At 49.1% G+C, this 15728-nt stretch overlaps 1 protein-coding gene and 1 long non-coding RNA gene across 2 annotated transcripts in view; one reads left to right on the top strand and one right to left on the bottom strand.

Moving 5' to 3' along the window:
• The window catches only part of HS3ST3A1 (heparan sulfate-glucosamine 3-sulfotransferase 3A1), a 192583-nt gene that overhangs the window by 45768 nt on the left and 131087 nt on the right, over window positions 1–15728 (top strand). The gene's annotated exons all lie outside the window — the stretch shown is intronic.
• Window positions 983–15276, bottom strand: LOC146398416 (uncharacterized). The gene is made up of 3 exons (XR_014820367.1): window positions 15198–15276; window positions 10527–10985; window positions 983–8607 (listed from the first exon to the last, which is right to left on the bottom strand). It is a non-coding gene; the product is annotated as an uncharacterized LOC146398416 (long non-coding RNA).

The following is a 15728-nucleotide window of genomic DNA, read 5'->3' as shown; positions in this document are numbered from 1 at the left end:
CGGACCTGCTCTTTGTTCAGCAGAGCGCCATTTGCGGAGGATGCTTGGGGTGCGTGGAAGCGCTCCCCTTTGAGCACTGGGTTCGCACCCCCGGCGGTGAAGATGCTCACCCACCCGGAGAAAGAGGCGGAGACACAGCGTCCGCCGCCAGCTCACCTCCAGACAGGCATTGCTTTCTGGATGGAATGTGGGTGCCATTCCCCCCCCACCACCACCCCTTTCTAAACCGTAGTTTCTCCTCCTCTCTCTTACGGGCACGGGATGTGCACCAGGTAAAGTCACCCGTGTGATGATTCCGCCGTCCCTGAGGAGGCTTCAAAGGACTTCTCAGGGAAGACCTACCCACCCGCCATTCAGGGGACAGTCGCGAAAGGGTCATTTGCTCAGCTAGCCATTGTCCAGAGGTGAGCCCTGGGGCGTGTTGGAAGGGCCAGCGTGGATGAACGCCCGGCCGCGTGTTTGGGGTGCTCCTTCCAGCTCTCCCTTCTCTCCCCTCGAGTTGCTTCTCTAAGCCTCCATCTCCTGTCCTCTGTCTCCTCTTCTGCTGAGGCCCCTGCTCCGCTCTTCCTGAAACTTCGTTCTCCCCGTCTCTCCCTTTATTGCTCTTCCGTGAACTGCCAGCCCTTTTTCGTTATTATCTGTAGCATTCTGACTCTGGTTGGTCAAATCCTAAAGCCTTCTTTGAAGAAAGTTGTTGAAAAATCCAAGTTATTCTGAAAAGGCAGCAATTAAAGTTAGTTTCTTCAGGGTAAGAGATAAAAAGCATTGACACTACTTCATTGAGCCAATTATTCTCTTGACACAATTTAATTATCTGGTGCAACAAACCAGGCACCTTTTCTGCCTGGCCACTTTAATGGGGCTTTGACACCAGGAATTTAATTAAGTTAGCAGATGCAGAAAAAAGCCCTTGGAAGTCAGACAATCTCTTTCTGGAGCATTGAACATGAAAAAAAAAAATCATCACTTAAGAGTAACATTATTAAGTGAGGCTTATTCCTTTATTTATAAATGGACTAAACCTTATTTCTGATGAAAGTGCAGCCATTTTAGTTATCGTTTTAACTATTTAGAGGGGTTTTTTAAAGACATTACCAGAAAGAGCACTTAAGGATTAAACAACAAAGAAATAAAAACCATGCAATTAGTTATTCGTGTACAGAAGGCAGATTTTAAAAGCTAGAAATGACCCCAAATGCCGTCACGCTGGAGATTCGCATCGCACACAGCAACATACTCAATATGTGTTACGTAAAATGAAAATTTCCCACTGCATGCATACACATCTGGACGATTCCACGGACACAGTTTGCTCAAGATCACGTCACAAGTTAGAGGTCAAATGGGATTAAAATCCAAGTCTTCGATTGCGAAATATAACATTGTAACAGTTACTGTGAGTCTGATCAGCAGTTCCCTTTACTGTTGCCTTTGAGGGGGACGGGGACTTACGGGGAAGGGGGCATGTGGGAGCTGGACCAGGGGCTGGTCTATTCTATTTCTTGATCCGGGTGATGGGTGCACGGGTGTTTGTTCACTTTAGGATAATTCATTAAGCTTCATGTTTAAGTTTCATGTACTTTTGTATTACGTTACAAATTTTAACACTCAAAAATTTAAATATATAGATATCTATACAGATACAGACATGTCTATATAATAGATACCAAATGAACATATGATATAGACACATCTGCTAGAAACACACATATGCATATATATGCACACATGTAACGGTCATTTTTAGCTGCCCTGTCTAGTCCTTATTCCTCATTTCCAAATATATGATTAGTTAAGTGACATCTAAGACAGACCCTGTGGACTGAGCAGCCCTTATGGAAGCAGTTTTGAAGGTTCAGATCCCTAATTCCTTCGGGAAGCAGACTGGTGGAGGGGGGGCGCCAGGTTTGGAGGTGGGTTGGGGGCACCGGCAGTGTTGTTAGCTCTCCTCCAACATTTGTCTCCCTCTCTTTCTCCATAACAGTGGAATTGCTAACTAAGCCAATGACCACCCAGAATAGAGGCTGTTTCCCAGCTTAGCTTGCAGCTAGGTGTGCTCAGGTGACCAAACTTGGCCAATGAGATGAAACTTGCAGTGTCGGGCGGCAGCTTCCGAGAGCCTCTCTAGGAAACAGTCAGTTGGTACCTTTGTCCTTTTCTCTCCATCTGTGTGTTGCCTGGAAACAGATGCTGTTTTGGGCCGTGAAGAGGACGCTGTGCTCCAGGAACGGCTGAATAGTGGACGGAAAGCAGCCTGGGTCCCCGAGGACCTTGGGAACCAGAGCTGCCCTCCCGTCTCGGGATTGCGTATCTCTGGGGTTTGAAAGAACACCACTTCAGTTGTTTAAGCCACTGTTGCGTTGGGTTTATATGCTGTCGTCGTCTCTAGTTCTAATTCACTCATGTGCGGTTCTGCTGCTGGGGGGAGTGGTTGAGGGTGTTGAAAACAAGGCTTTAGTGAATGTTTACACCTGTATGGGCTGGAAGATTCCACTGATGATTTTATAACGTAGGCATTTATTAGTAGAGACAGCAATAAGTAGGAAAGTATAAAAACCAAGGCATTCGTTTTGTGTAATAGTTTTATGTAATAGTACTCTAAAGGCATTGTAAGAATTTTATTCTCTTTCAAGGAAGATGCTTCATACAGCTTTCTCAGATTTTGCAGATGATGAGTATTCAGTATGAAGAGGCTAAAACGGGCAATAACCTTACACAGGGAGTTTAGCATCAAAAGTCAAATGTCTAAGGTGTTGCCAGTTGCTCCAAGTATATTCAGAATGCCTCTGAATGCAGGCAGATCTGGACTCAAATCCTGTCTCCATCACTGCATGGCGTTTGATGAAGTATTTTATTTCTCTAAGCTGCAGTTTCCTTCTCCATAAAATAGAATAATAACAGCATCTGTTTTCTGGGGCTGTATGAGGGTCCTGTGAGTTAAGCCTTGCAGTCTGGGCACCACGGCATCCTCTCAGAAGGGCAGCTCGCTGACTGGTCTCTGTCACCAGATGCCCAGGACTCACTTGTGCCTGGTCCTTCTTCTCCAGTGGGCCTCTCTGGCATCGCCGTGCGCATTGTGGGTGAGCAGGATTCACTCTGATACCAGCCCCCCTGCTGTGGGAGATCACAGCGGGGGTTGGGGGGGCCGTAGCCTGTGTGTCTAAGCACAGCCTGCCTCTGAGCTCCCCCTGAGACCCCGAGGCCTCCCTGCAGCCCCCCTGCTCTCCTGTACCCCACACACCTACTTGATACCGTGTTTCCTCCCTTGGGTTTGGCCAATTCTTTTAATTCTATGGATTTTATTATATTTATAGTTGTACAAACATCAGTGCAACCTAATTTTAGAACATTTCCATCCCAAACCCCAAGCCCCACCCCTCCCACATGCCCCCATCCCCTTTCGTAACCATAAGTTTTTCAGAGTCTGTGGGTCTGTTTCTGTTCCACAAATAAGTTCTTTGTATCCTTTTTTGAGATTCTACATGTAAGTGATAGTCTGTGGTGTTTATCTCTCACTGTCTGACTAACTTCACTGAGTGATAAATTCTGGGTCCATCCGTGTTGCTGCAAATGCCATTATTTCATTCTTTTTTATGGCTGAGTAATATTCCGTTGCATATATGTGCCACCTCTTCTTGATCCACCCCTCTGTCGTTGGACAGGTAGGTGGCTTCCATGGCTGGGCCACTGTTTAGAGGGCTGCAGTGAACACTGGGGCGCATGTATCTTTTCAAGTCATGGTTTTCTCCACTTTTAACAGGGGTTTCCCTTGTCCCTGCGCTTAGAAGCTCCCAATGGCTGTCCCTCATGCCTACCTGACAATCCCGGGCGTCATGTTCTAACTTGAAAGGAAACAAACAGACAGGAAAGACTGAGGTTTTCTCCTGAACCTGTTGCCTTTAGCACGTATCTTTTCCGTTCCTTTAGGAACGTGCAGGCTGTGGATCTCTGTGCCTGTAGGAAATGCCCATCTGCTTGCTTGCTTCTCTTCGGTTCCTTCTCTGGGAATAAGCACCTGATGGCAGGTGTCCTTGAGAGGGGAGAGGGGAAAGACTGGAAATGCCGGGGCAGGTATCTGCAAACCTTTCAGTGTCACCCTGCCAAAGCCCGTACAGTCTGTGTGGCAGAAGTAAAGGACATGTCCAAAGTCGTTGTGGAACTGGAATTGCAGGTGCAGATTCTGCTTGCAGGTCATGTGCCAAGGAGATTCAGTTCAGCTAGTTTAATCCCACGGGGGCTAATTAATACGTGGTATTTTAGCTATAGTCTCCCCCCCCCCCGTAATGTGTCTATTCATCTTGGAAGCAGAGTGACAACTCACGATTTGGTTGACAAATGTCCAGCAGCCTGAACTGACTGGCGTTCGATGGGTTAGCACAGCTTTGGCAGGTCCAAAATAGCGGTGACAGCCCTCTGGAGGGAGAGCTCCTGGTCTCAACAGCACTCCTGAGCCTGACCTGAGACCCCTCTTCGGCTCATTTGCATATCACTGAGTCCCCTCTTGACTTTAGCCACCTCATTTTCCAGGCCTGAAATGGAAACTAGAAATTCGAAAAGCACTGTTCCCAGACCTCCACATTACCCCACCGCTGACGTTCCACCTTTGTGGTTTCCCATCCATCGAATGTTGTTGAAAGTCCCGGGGTGGGCATGGCATGGACGTAAGAAGATGTGGTTCGAACAGTTTAAAACAAGGAAGCAATTATGATTTCAAAAAACAATCTGGAAACTAGAATGAAAAACAAAATAACAGCCGTCTGCATTACTTTAACCAAAGAATAAACAGGTTTATATATTCCGATTTCCCCTGAGACCAAATCTGATTTATAGCACAGCACAATTATTGTAATTCCTAAGAGTGTCATGAATCATCAGTAATAGGTCAAATAAAGTTTAATATGGTCTGTCAAGGGCGTTCTAAAATTATGGAATGCATTTAAAGTATTTTATAAAATTGTAATTTTGAGAAAAGAACTCGGGTACAAAGCCACATGCCCTAATTGTCTGGAGAGCAGAGTCAGGCACAGTGCCCAGTGATATCCCAGAAATGACTGATATCACAGACTCGTCTGCCCAAAAGTATCACATAATTTTTATTGTGAGCTAGAGAGATATGACTTATGAAGACAAGACTTGCGCTTGCTTGTCTCCCTTTACGCCTGAAGAAGCTGTTCAAAAGCACGTGCCTGGAGGAGTGCCTGCGAGCTCATGGCCTTCATTGCTAATGGTCAGTGCCGTCGCACTTCCCATGGCTTCCCCCAAAATGTTCATTGAAAACTTTTTAAATTATAAAATGAAGGCACAGTTATAGGGAAAAAAAAAAACTTCATATGGAGAAAACAAAATCCACGGTCGTCCGATGGGAAATACGGAGTTAACGTGCACCACATTGTTTATTTAATGGCCGCACCTGCAGCGTATGGAGGGTGCCAGGCTCGGGGTCCAATCGGAGCTGCAGCTGTGGGTCTCCACCACCGCCACGGCGACATGGCATCCGAGCCGCGTCTGCGACCTACCCCACAGCTCATGGCAACACCGGATCCTTCACCCACTGAGGGGGCCAGGGATCCAACCTGCATCCTCATGGTTCCTTGTCAGGTTCGTGACCGCTGAGCCACTACAGGAACTGCACGTGTGTCTTTTTGAATTGGAGTTCTATCGTTTCTGGACAAAAGGCCAGGAGTGGGATAGAGGAATCCTACGATAGCTGTGTTTGTGGTTTTTAGGGAACCTCCATCCTGTTCTCCACAGTGGCTGCACCACTTTACATTCCCGCCAGCACTGCAGGAGGGGTCTCTTTTCGCCACTCTCTCTCTCCAGCGTTGGCTATTTGTGGACTTTGTGAGTTGGGCTCTTGCGCGGAGAAGCTTTGAGTGCCGTAAGAATACGACCCTGACCAGGGACCTCGCCAGAGAGAGCAGAGTAGGAGAGCAGACTTGAAGATCTAAGCCTCGTGTTTCCACCCCAGGGAGACCACGTTTAATCAGCTGATGTGAGCAGAAGTGCAGAGAGCAGAACTAGGGTTCACATCCTGGCGGGTTCTTGGGAGGTGCTGTCTGCTCCTTGTCCGCTTGGAGCTTCTGGGTGCTGAGGGCAGTGGGCAGGGCATCTGCGGGACCGCAGAGCACAGGGCTCTTGGGTCTCACCCTCTGGTGCAGCTCATGAAGGCAGCAAGTTCGAAGAGAAATCTTTGACATCAGGGTATCTTTGGGGCTGAAAAAGCGACAGGGAAGTGAGAAATGGTGCGACTGTTGTGGAAAGCAGTGTGGCAGTTCATCAAGTTAAGCAGAGTTCCACGGGACCCGCAATTCCCTCCGTGGTCTACACCCCAAAGAACTGAAAACCGACGTTCAAGCACACACATGTACACGCGTGTTCATGGCAGCACCATTCACAACAGCCAAAAGGCAGAACCAGGCCCAATGTCAGTCACGTGACAGCCACTCAGTTTCATGGCATTGACCCGTAAGAAGGGAGAAAGTGCTGACGCCCGCGACGAGGGGGTGACCCTCTCAAATCTTCTGTTGAGGGAACAAGGTCAGACATAAAGCTCCACGTGTGTGATTCATTTCTAGGAAACTCCCGCAGAAGGTGAAGTCCCGGAGAAGGAGGAAGGTTGGGAGTCGCCAGGGGCCGGGGACGGGGGCGCGGGGAGGGACCGCCGCCGAGGCGCAGGGTGTCCTTTGGGGGCGCACAATGTCTTGGACCTGGACAGACGGGTCGGGTTGCCCGGCCTCGTACACGTGTTCGGTGGCAGCGACGCGTGCCCTTGAAGATGGGGGCTGGTTAAATGGGTGTCAGGTACACGGTCCCTCAGCTAGAACGAAGAACACAAGGGTGACAGGTGTGCAGGCAGAGCGGGCCGGGGACATGCCCCTGACGCCCAGGAGACGTGAGTCGCTGTCGGGTCCCAACCGCGGCTCAGAACTGGCTGAGAGCAGGCTTCCCCAGTTGGGTCGCAAGGAGAGACCTTCACAGGCTGGATTTCAGAGACACGTGGGGGCGCGTGGTTGCCCCCAGGGTTGGGCAGGAGTCGGGAGCGATAGGCAAGGAGCATCGGGGTTTGCGCTTCTCGGCCTGTGCCAGGGATGGAGGCTGCTGCCCACCCACGTCTCTCCGTCCTCACGCGGGGAAGCCCTCAGCGCTTAGATCCCCCCTCCAAGGGAGAAGAGAGGCAGAGGGATCTCAGTCGAGCTTGTCAAATACCGAATGGGCCACGGTTCATTCATAGACGCTCAGTGACTCAGTTGCCTTGGAAATGGCCCCCCTAAACTGACGGACTGGGCCGGGAGTCACATGTCCACCTGAATTACAGAAAAAAAGGTGCATTTTCTTCAACACCCCGTCAGCTGCAGTGGGCCATGAATGTCCTCTAAATCTTCCAAATGTGTTCCCCTATTAGGTGTTTCAAGCCTCACCTGGCTGACCTCAGACAATGCAGTGGGAGCTCCTTTGTTCACAAAAGAGGGTTTTATCAGACCCCTGTGGGACAGCGGGGAGGGTGTGGGTGCGGTTAAAAGGGAGAAGTTCCAGGAGGAGAGCTGAGGTTTTGAGTTTGGGAGGTGGTAGGAAGCAAGCTTGTGATGACTCAGGGCTTTGGCAGCCGGGTGGTGGGTTAGAACAAGTGCAGTGCGCACACCTGCTGCAGGTGGGCAGGGCGGTGCCTGCCCCAGATGCCGCCGGGCCGCTTGGCCCAAACCCACAGCCCCTCCTCGGGGTCAGCTGTGACGCTGCCTCCCCTGCTCTCCCCCAGTGCCCTCTAGTCTCCGAGACAGGAGTTCAGCCCTCAAAGAACGGTCTGGACCTAGACTGGGTGCAGCCTGGACCTGGAGGAGCTCGGCCCCTTCACACCTGGCTGACCAGCCTCCTCTCCCCGCCTCTGTTGCCGCAACACAACTTCTGCTCTGTTCCTACGCCGAGCGGGTCCTAAGGCTTTGAGTTCGGTCGTCATTTTCTTTATCTGATCCCATTCTGCCGATCCCGTGAGGGACCCTTCCTCCCAGAAGTCGCCACTGGTTTCTCGGTCTGGGTTAGAGAGCTCTCTGTTGGACCTGGGAAACCACGCCCAGCCCTTGTCATTTCCATGGTCATTCAATGATGCGACATTTCCGGTAGAACCTTTCTCTGTTGAAAGCCAGATAGTCAATAGTTTAGAGTTTGTGGGCCGCAGATGGTTTGGCCTGCTCTGTTTCATTCTAACTCCGGGGTTTTATGTTTCTTAGTTTACGTTTTCAAACTTTTACAAAAGTAAGACCCATTTTTAGTTTACTGGCAGGACAAAAACGGGCCATTTGGCCCCGCTGGCTGCAGCTGGCTGATGCTTGCTCTAGAGGTAAACTTCCGAAGGGCAGGGGTCTTATCTGGTTTGGCTTGGCCTCCCCCTCCCCGCACGCAGGCCCCACCCCTGCAAGGATGCTCAGGGTGTGAACTGGGTTCCACCGAATGCAGTCTGTGCAGGCTGAGTTCTCCTAAGTCATTCTGCTTCCTTGAACCTTCTCAGCTCCAACAACCCGATAACTTTCTGCCACTTTCTCCGTTTCAGTTTGAGAAACGAATTCCTTCGCGTCCAGCTGCTCCTCCACCAACACGATGATTCAGTGCAAGAATCTGCAACCAAGGGAGTGAGGTTTTTTATTTTCTTTCTTTCTTTCTTTCTTTTTCTTTTTTTTTTTTTTTTTTTTTTTAAGAGCTGTTCTAGAAGCATGCACATGGCTGCCTGTTTTCAGCATGGAAAAGGTTATTTTGGCTTGGCCAGTGCTTGTGAACTAATGAGAGTTGAGAGGGATTTCTTTGTGAGAGCTCTCCCAACCCTAAGTTATAAAACCTGGTTTCAGCCAAGAATCTGGTTCTTAAATGGGTTATACCTTTCCCTTCCTTCTCAGTTTTATTTTTTTTTTTTTTTTTTTTTTTTTTTTTTTTTTGTCTTTTTGCTATTTCTTGGGCCGCTCCCGCGGCATATGGAGGTTCCCAGGCTAGGGGTCTAATCGGAGCTATAGCTACTGGCCTACGCCAGAGCCACAGCAACGTGGGATCCGAGCCGTGTCTGCAACCTACACCACAGCTCACGGCAACGCCGGATCATCAACCCACTGAGCAAGGGCAGGGACCGAACCCGCAACCTCATGGTTCCTAGTCGGATTCGTTAACCACTGCGCCACGACGGGAACTCCCCCTTCTCAGTTTTAAAGGCATGTTTGCATAGAGTTTTTAAAATGGTGATATACTGGCTTTGCCTCAGAAATATAGTCCCTCCAGGACTCAAACACAACCACGATTTGGGGGCTTAAAGGCAACCCTACCATCATGGCATCACCCACGGTCTTTGGACACTTTCTCATCACCTGAGATGTAGCCACCTGCCACCTCGGTGTAGTAAGACGAGATAAGCAGGAACAGTCATGGAACTGTGGTCTCATTAAAAATATGTACATACATGACTCCCGAACACAGTAAGGCCCTCGAAGAACATAAACATCTCTCGTATCATGTTTTTTTTTTTTTTTTTTTTTTAACAAATCCTCTACCTCAGGGGTTGGAAGCAAGAAGCAACAACAAAAAAATAGGCACCTATAAAAGCAGCCTCGGGGTGATGAGCGATTAGTCAGTAGGTAAAACCACGGTGCAGCCAAAACCTGCACTAGTTTGAGGCTCTTTCTTTGGGGCCCGTCTGTACTGTTTTTACAGCAGTCTTGCATACTTACAGAGTGAGAGCATGCTGCTTGTTGCTACAAACAGCTCCCATAAATGTTGGAGCCAAGTGTGTCTAAACATTACAACATATTAAACACCTTTAAGCATGATCCATAACCTTGTAATTGGTACCAAAATAACAAGACTTGTGTTTTAAATGGGAATTTGACTCTGTGATGGCTGTTGTCAATCTGTGACCTAGCACGCAGCTGGGAGAGTGGGTCACGAGAAGGGAGTGGGTGCGGCTGAGGCACCTTGAACTCCTGGGCTCTAAAGGCCTTCTGGCAGATGCCTCTCTTTGCTTGGCGAGGAGACTGAGGCCCCCTGGGCACTGGGACTCACGCAGGGATTCCTGACTCCCTGTCCATGCTCTTTCCTTTAAAAAAAACCACATTTCCAAAAACAGCCGTCTCTTCTCGGTATGGGTCAGCGTGGCCTTCGCGTGGACATGCCACCAGTTCGGTTGGAAGCATATCTCTGCTTGCACAGGAATAGGACCGAGGAGGCTTGGCTTTGGTTTTTGATGGGCAGCCTCCCCCCCGCGCCCGCCCAACTTTGGTCTTTCCAAATAAGTCTTTCTGAATCTGTTGCGGGGCCCCAAATCCTCACCAACAGAGTTGTTTCTTTAGTTGTGATCTCTACAAGCCTTGACAAAGACGAATAGGCTATCAAGGGCGAGGGCGAGGGGTAGAAAGAACTCAGCTCTTCGAACTAGACATGAGAGGTTTACCTGGATGCTTGCTGGACATAGGATTTTGAGCACGTCGCTAACCCCACCCACCGTCCACATTCACCCAAAGGTTCGTGCAGGGTCCACTGTGCACCCATTTCCTTACCTGTAAGTGAGACGGAACCCTCGATCTTGGAACTTGCCAGGGTTCCATGAACTAATATTTAGAGATATCCACGTAGGCGTCTCCACACGGCAGACATTTAACTCTTAGGTAAATATCAAGGGATGTAGAAAGAGAAGTGTTATCGAGTCTGTAATTACCACACATAGAATTTAAATCTGCCGCCGATGGCGATGACAGCTCCGTTTCTGAATTCACCACCAAGATAAGCCCTGGGACCCTTGGCTCGCGTCTCCTCATGGCTGCTGTACGTCAGAACGTATGAAGGCCTGATGCTGCTCTTTATTTGAAGGAATCAGGTTCTGATTTACCAGCATCTCATGAATGAGACTTGGTTATTGAAAGCCTTGATGCTTTTGTTTTGCTGCGTCTTTTAATCTTCATCCAGCCTCGTGATTGAAAAATGCTTGCAGGACCCTTGTTTTTCTGGCCAGCAAAAACCTAAGAAAATGATTATCATGTGGGGGAACATACGAGAAAAAAAAAAAAAAAAGCTGTGTTTTCTTCCACACCTGTTTTCATTAAGTAAGGGGAAGGAAATGAAAGAGTTTTTAATGCTTATCCAGTAAGTGCCAGAAGCATTGCATATGCTGTCCCATTTTATCTTTGTTCTCAAAGAAGCAGATACGCTCGTCCCTGCTGGGGATGTCTGCTCCCAGATTTTACCTTGAACAAAATAAGAGCTTTCTCTTAGAATTAAACTTTGAAGGACTAAATGCAGGACTCAGGTAGGCATGTGAAAAGTCACCAGACAAAGAGAATGGGGTGTGAGCCGGGACAGCAGGCACTCATATTAATGGTACTGACCTTCTTCCGAAAGAACAGTGACCTCGGATGAAGGGGCAGAGCGGCCAGGGCCGAGCAGAGAAAAGAGGGATTCGGAGATAAACTAGAGCCGTCAGAGGAGAAGAGGGAGCTTGGCCAACAAGTCGGAGGTGACTTGACCCTCTGCCGGGCTTCCCGCTCTGTGGGGATGTACCCGCGGCCCCGTTAGCCGGATTCTGTCAGACATCCAACCTTTCCGATTTCATGCTCAACACACAAACCCCTGGTTGTAATTTGACTTCTGAGTAGGCTTGCCTACAGGAAAAGAAAGGTGCTGATCATGCAACTGTGAGGACTCGGGTCCAAATCTTATTTATCTCGGTGACATAATAATGCAGCTTTCTGAGTTTCTGTATTAGTCTCGTGACGAAGTAGTAGAAAGAGATCCCTTCACATAATGTGGTTTCCGAATCTACCGTACTATCGTCACAGTTTTTCTGTCTTCTAAAGTAAAAATGTTGGAGGTCCCTTCGTGGCTCAGTGGTTAACAAGCCCGACTAGGATCCAAGAGGATGCGGGTTTGATCCCTGGCCTCACTCAGTGGGTGAAGGATCCGGCATTGCCGTGAGCTGTGGTGCAGGTCGCAGACGCAGCTCGGATCCAGCGTGGCTGTGGCTATGGCTGTGGCCAGCCGCTATAGCTCTGATTCAACCCCTAGCCTGGGAACCTCCATATGCTGCAGGTATGGCCCTAAAATAGCAACAACAACAAAATTATAATATATTAAATAAAACATTTATAGAATCGACTTATCAACAGATTAGACGTAGCAAAAAAACTAATGAATTAATCAAGGACATGTCAAAAGAAAGTATTCGAAGTGAAAGAGAAAAGGAAATTTAAAGTATTATAGTACTGTTAGAAGTTATTATGTTTGTGAAGTGATATAATACCAACTTAAGACAGACTGGATTGGAGTTCCTGCTGTGGTTCAACAGGTTAAGAACCCTCTCTGAGGACGGGGGTTCGATCCCTGCCCTCGCTCAGTGGGTTAAGGATCTGGCATTGCCGCAAGCTGTGGCGTAGGTCACAGATCCGTCTCAGATCTGGTGTTGTCACGGCTGTGGTGTAGACCTGCAGCTACCGCTGTGATTTGACCCCTAGTCTGGGAACTTCCATATGCTGCAGGTGAGGCCATAAAAAGAAACAAGAAACAAAAAAGACAGACTAGATTAAGCTGAAGATGGATGCTATAGTCTCTAAAATAATGAGAGAAATCAAAATAAAGAAGTAGCCACAAGAGGCCCGAAAGAAAGAAAAGCAGAACAAAGACTGACTGGGACAAAGAGAAAACATAGCACAAGATGATGAGACTAAACCCAACTATAAATCTGCAAATACATTAAATATAAATGAACCGAATACGCTAACTAAAAGCCATGAGTTGTCAGACTATTTTTTTTTTAAAAAAAGAAGAAACTATATGGTCTTTCCGCAGGACGTCATTTATATGTAAAGACACAGACACAGTGAAAATGAAAGGATGGACAAATGTATACCCTGAGCACATTCATCGAAAGAACGCTATTGCAGCTGCTGCACTAATATCGAATAGCAGAGGCAAGGCCAGAAATAGCAGGGACTGGTTCATAATGAAAAGGGGGGCATCTCATCGGCAGGACCTAAGACACATGAAGTTACTATGCTCTGACATACTTACAAAATGCGTGGGTCCAGAAAACGATGCAGTAGGAAAGACAGGTTTCTAGTCATCATGGGGGTTGCAACATGCTTCTCTCTGTGCCAGACAGACGTGTGGCAGTTGGGGGGCAGAAGGGTTGGACCTTAGTGAGATTTGCAGGCCGACTCCCCCACATTTCCCCTAAATAGAGTGTCTGTTTACTCGCAAGCAACTACTTGCTGGAGATGGTTTTCTGGTTCGAAGAGGCAGCAAATAAGCACTGTTTGTTCCCATCCGTCTCTTCTGGGCATGATGACAAGACAGACGGTGGAAAACTGCTCTCAGGATAATGCCCACTTTGACGGTGGCCCAGGAATCTGTGTAGATGACGCTGCATTTAGGGAGAAAAAGTGTTTCCTATTTTCTGTAGGCCGTATGTTCTATAAAAACATAGTTTGTGTTGGAAGGTGTGTGTAGAGCTTTGGTCTCATCGTTAGGAAAACCGTGGGAAGAAAGGGGAAGGCTTACCTGGACCTCACGGGAGAGGAGAGGCTTTGAATAGGATGGGACTTGGAGGGTTCACGTTTGTATGTTTTGGGGACTCCTAACTGAGCGGCTGGAGGAAGCAACCTGTGATGGGAGGCCCTGCCGAGCACCCCAGCCTGTAGGGGAGCCCACCACTGAGGGTGAGCGGGACCAATGCTTTGCCCTGGAGGCGGAAGCCGAGGTGATCGAAGCGCAGGTCAGCCCCCAGGGACGGCAGGTGCAGCTTTCTGGGAGAGGAGCAGAGATTTGAAGTGAGACGAAAAGAAGGCGCCTTTATCGAAGGGAGGGAGGCTGCGGGGACAAGAGCAAGAGCAGGAGCAGAGCCCCTTCCCAAAGGCCCGGCAGAGACTTTCCCTTCACCACGCATCCATCCATCTGTCCTCTCCTCGTACGTCGTCTTATTTGGGGCTCTGGGCACAACCATATTTCACGGCCCACTTTGAGTTATTTTTCCTCTGTGGGCTAGGAATGGTCATCCCCCAGTGGAGAATAACATCTGTTGTAAACACAAAGACATGTAGGGCTGGGCTGGAGGAACTGAGAGACACAGGAGGAAGGGGCGGTGTCACTCCACGTTCCCCAGGGCCCTGCAGCCGGCACGGCGGCGGCGGCAGCAGCGCAGGTCGCCTGAAGGAGGAGCACCCGCTCGGCGTTTCAGGTGACAGCTGGCAGCCCGGGGAGTGTGGTCCAAGAGGCAGAAAGAGCCAGAACCTAGAGAAGCAGCTGCCGGGAGGAAGGAGCGAGAGACCGTCTGAAGACAAATTCCCCTTCCCCCCACATGGAGGAAGGTAAGCCTCGTACTTGGGTTACACATGGATTATGTCAGATAATATATACGCTGCACATAGTAAGCGCTGGATACATGGTAGCTATTAAAATAATAATAATAAATCTAAACGAAGTCCACCTGGAACTATTTATCTGTGGAGGAATCTGGAGAGAGGTATGGCAGATCAGGAGGCCTCTGGGAATGAAGTAATATTATTTAAAACATCAACAAATACTGAAAACATAGAAGCATTGAATGCGAGAGCTGGGAAGTCGCAGGAGTTATTTTAGGTCAGAACTCTCATCTTACAAATGTATAAACTGAGTCCCTAAGAAGTCAAGTGACTACTCAGAATCACTCAACAATTGTGGCAACAGAGCTGGACACTGGCTTCCAACTGACTGGGCTCAAAACCAAACCAAACCAAACCAAAACAAAGCAAAACAAACAAAAAAAAACGCATTCCAAGAAATCTTCCTTGTCTAATGTCCGTACATAAATTCAAGAAAATTCCAAATAATGGCTATCCTAGATTTATTTTAGTGGGGCAGTTACTGGCAGACATCGTCCCAGAAAAAGTGGAACCCCTCGGTGGGAAAGAAAGGGTGTTAGGGTGTCTGTGATAGACAGACATCCTGTCTTGAGGGAATGAACATTCTTCCCCAGGAAATACTGTCATAAAAGAAAGTCCAACTTTGTGGGTGTCCTGGAAATCCAGTTTGCTGTTTTCCAGGCTTGTACACGCCGGAGATCTTACTGAGATGGTACCGAAGCTCCCTAACCCGTCCCCCCCCTGAACACAGGTGGGGCCTCCGGGAACAGGGCTGGGAAAGAGGAGCGACCGGCGCCGTGTGCCTCGGGCGGGTGGCGGCGGGGTGGGGAGGGAGCTCACCTCCACGCAGAGCAGCTGGGCCTGCAGCTTCACCAGGACCCTCCATCCTCCGCCTGGATGCTTTCAACGAGGACTTTTTGTCGTCCTGGGAAACAGCTGTCGATGAGAGCAATGCTGTCACTCTGGGGAAGCGATTGACCTCACGTTTCCGAAACAAAACTAGACCGTGTTCCTAGACCTTCCGCGGAAGATCCAGATGTTATGCCGTGATTGTCATGTCCGCGTTTGAAGGTCGCCCAAGGTCGCCGTTACGTCTGTGGTCCGGTGGCTCACTGGCTTGGCCCTCTGGGTCTGGTTCATTGAGTCAGCTCTCCGTATAAGCGGCACAGCTGGTTGAACAGGCTCTCTCGTTGATGCGAGTGCTGGTGAGCCTCTTCCTGAAGGCGCGACCAGACCAGCCTGTCTCCTCGAGCCGCTTACCCTGCCCTCCGTGGTTCCCTTAGAGGTCATGCAGGCCTGAGCTCACGCAGCCCTTTCTCCCCTGAGCCTCCCCGAGAGCCGCCAGACGCAAGGCCTGCCTCCCCCATGTCC

This window comes from Sus scrofa, chromosome 12 (assembly GCF_054392235.1).
Source record: "Sus scrofa isolate SSC_HxYL_T2T_F1_AM1 chromosome 12, Sscrofa_HxYL_maternal_Yorkshire_Landrace_v2.0, whole genome shotgun sequence".
Taxonomy (NCBI): Eukaryota; Metazoa; Chordata; class Mammalia; order Artiodactyla; family Suidae; genus Sus; species Sus scrofa.
Note: the sequence above shows the minus strand (reverse complement) of the source record. Positions and strands in the feature narration are given on the sequence as shown.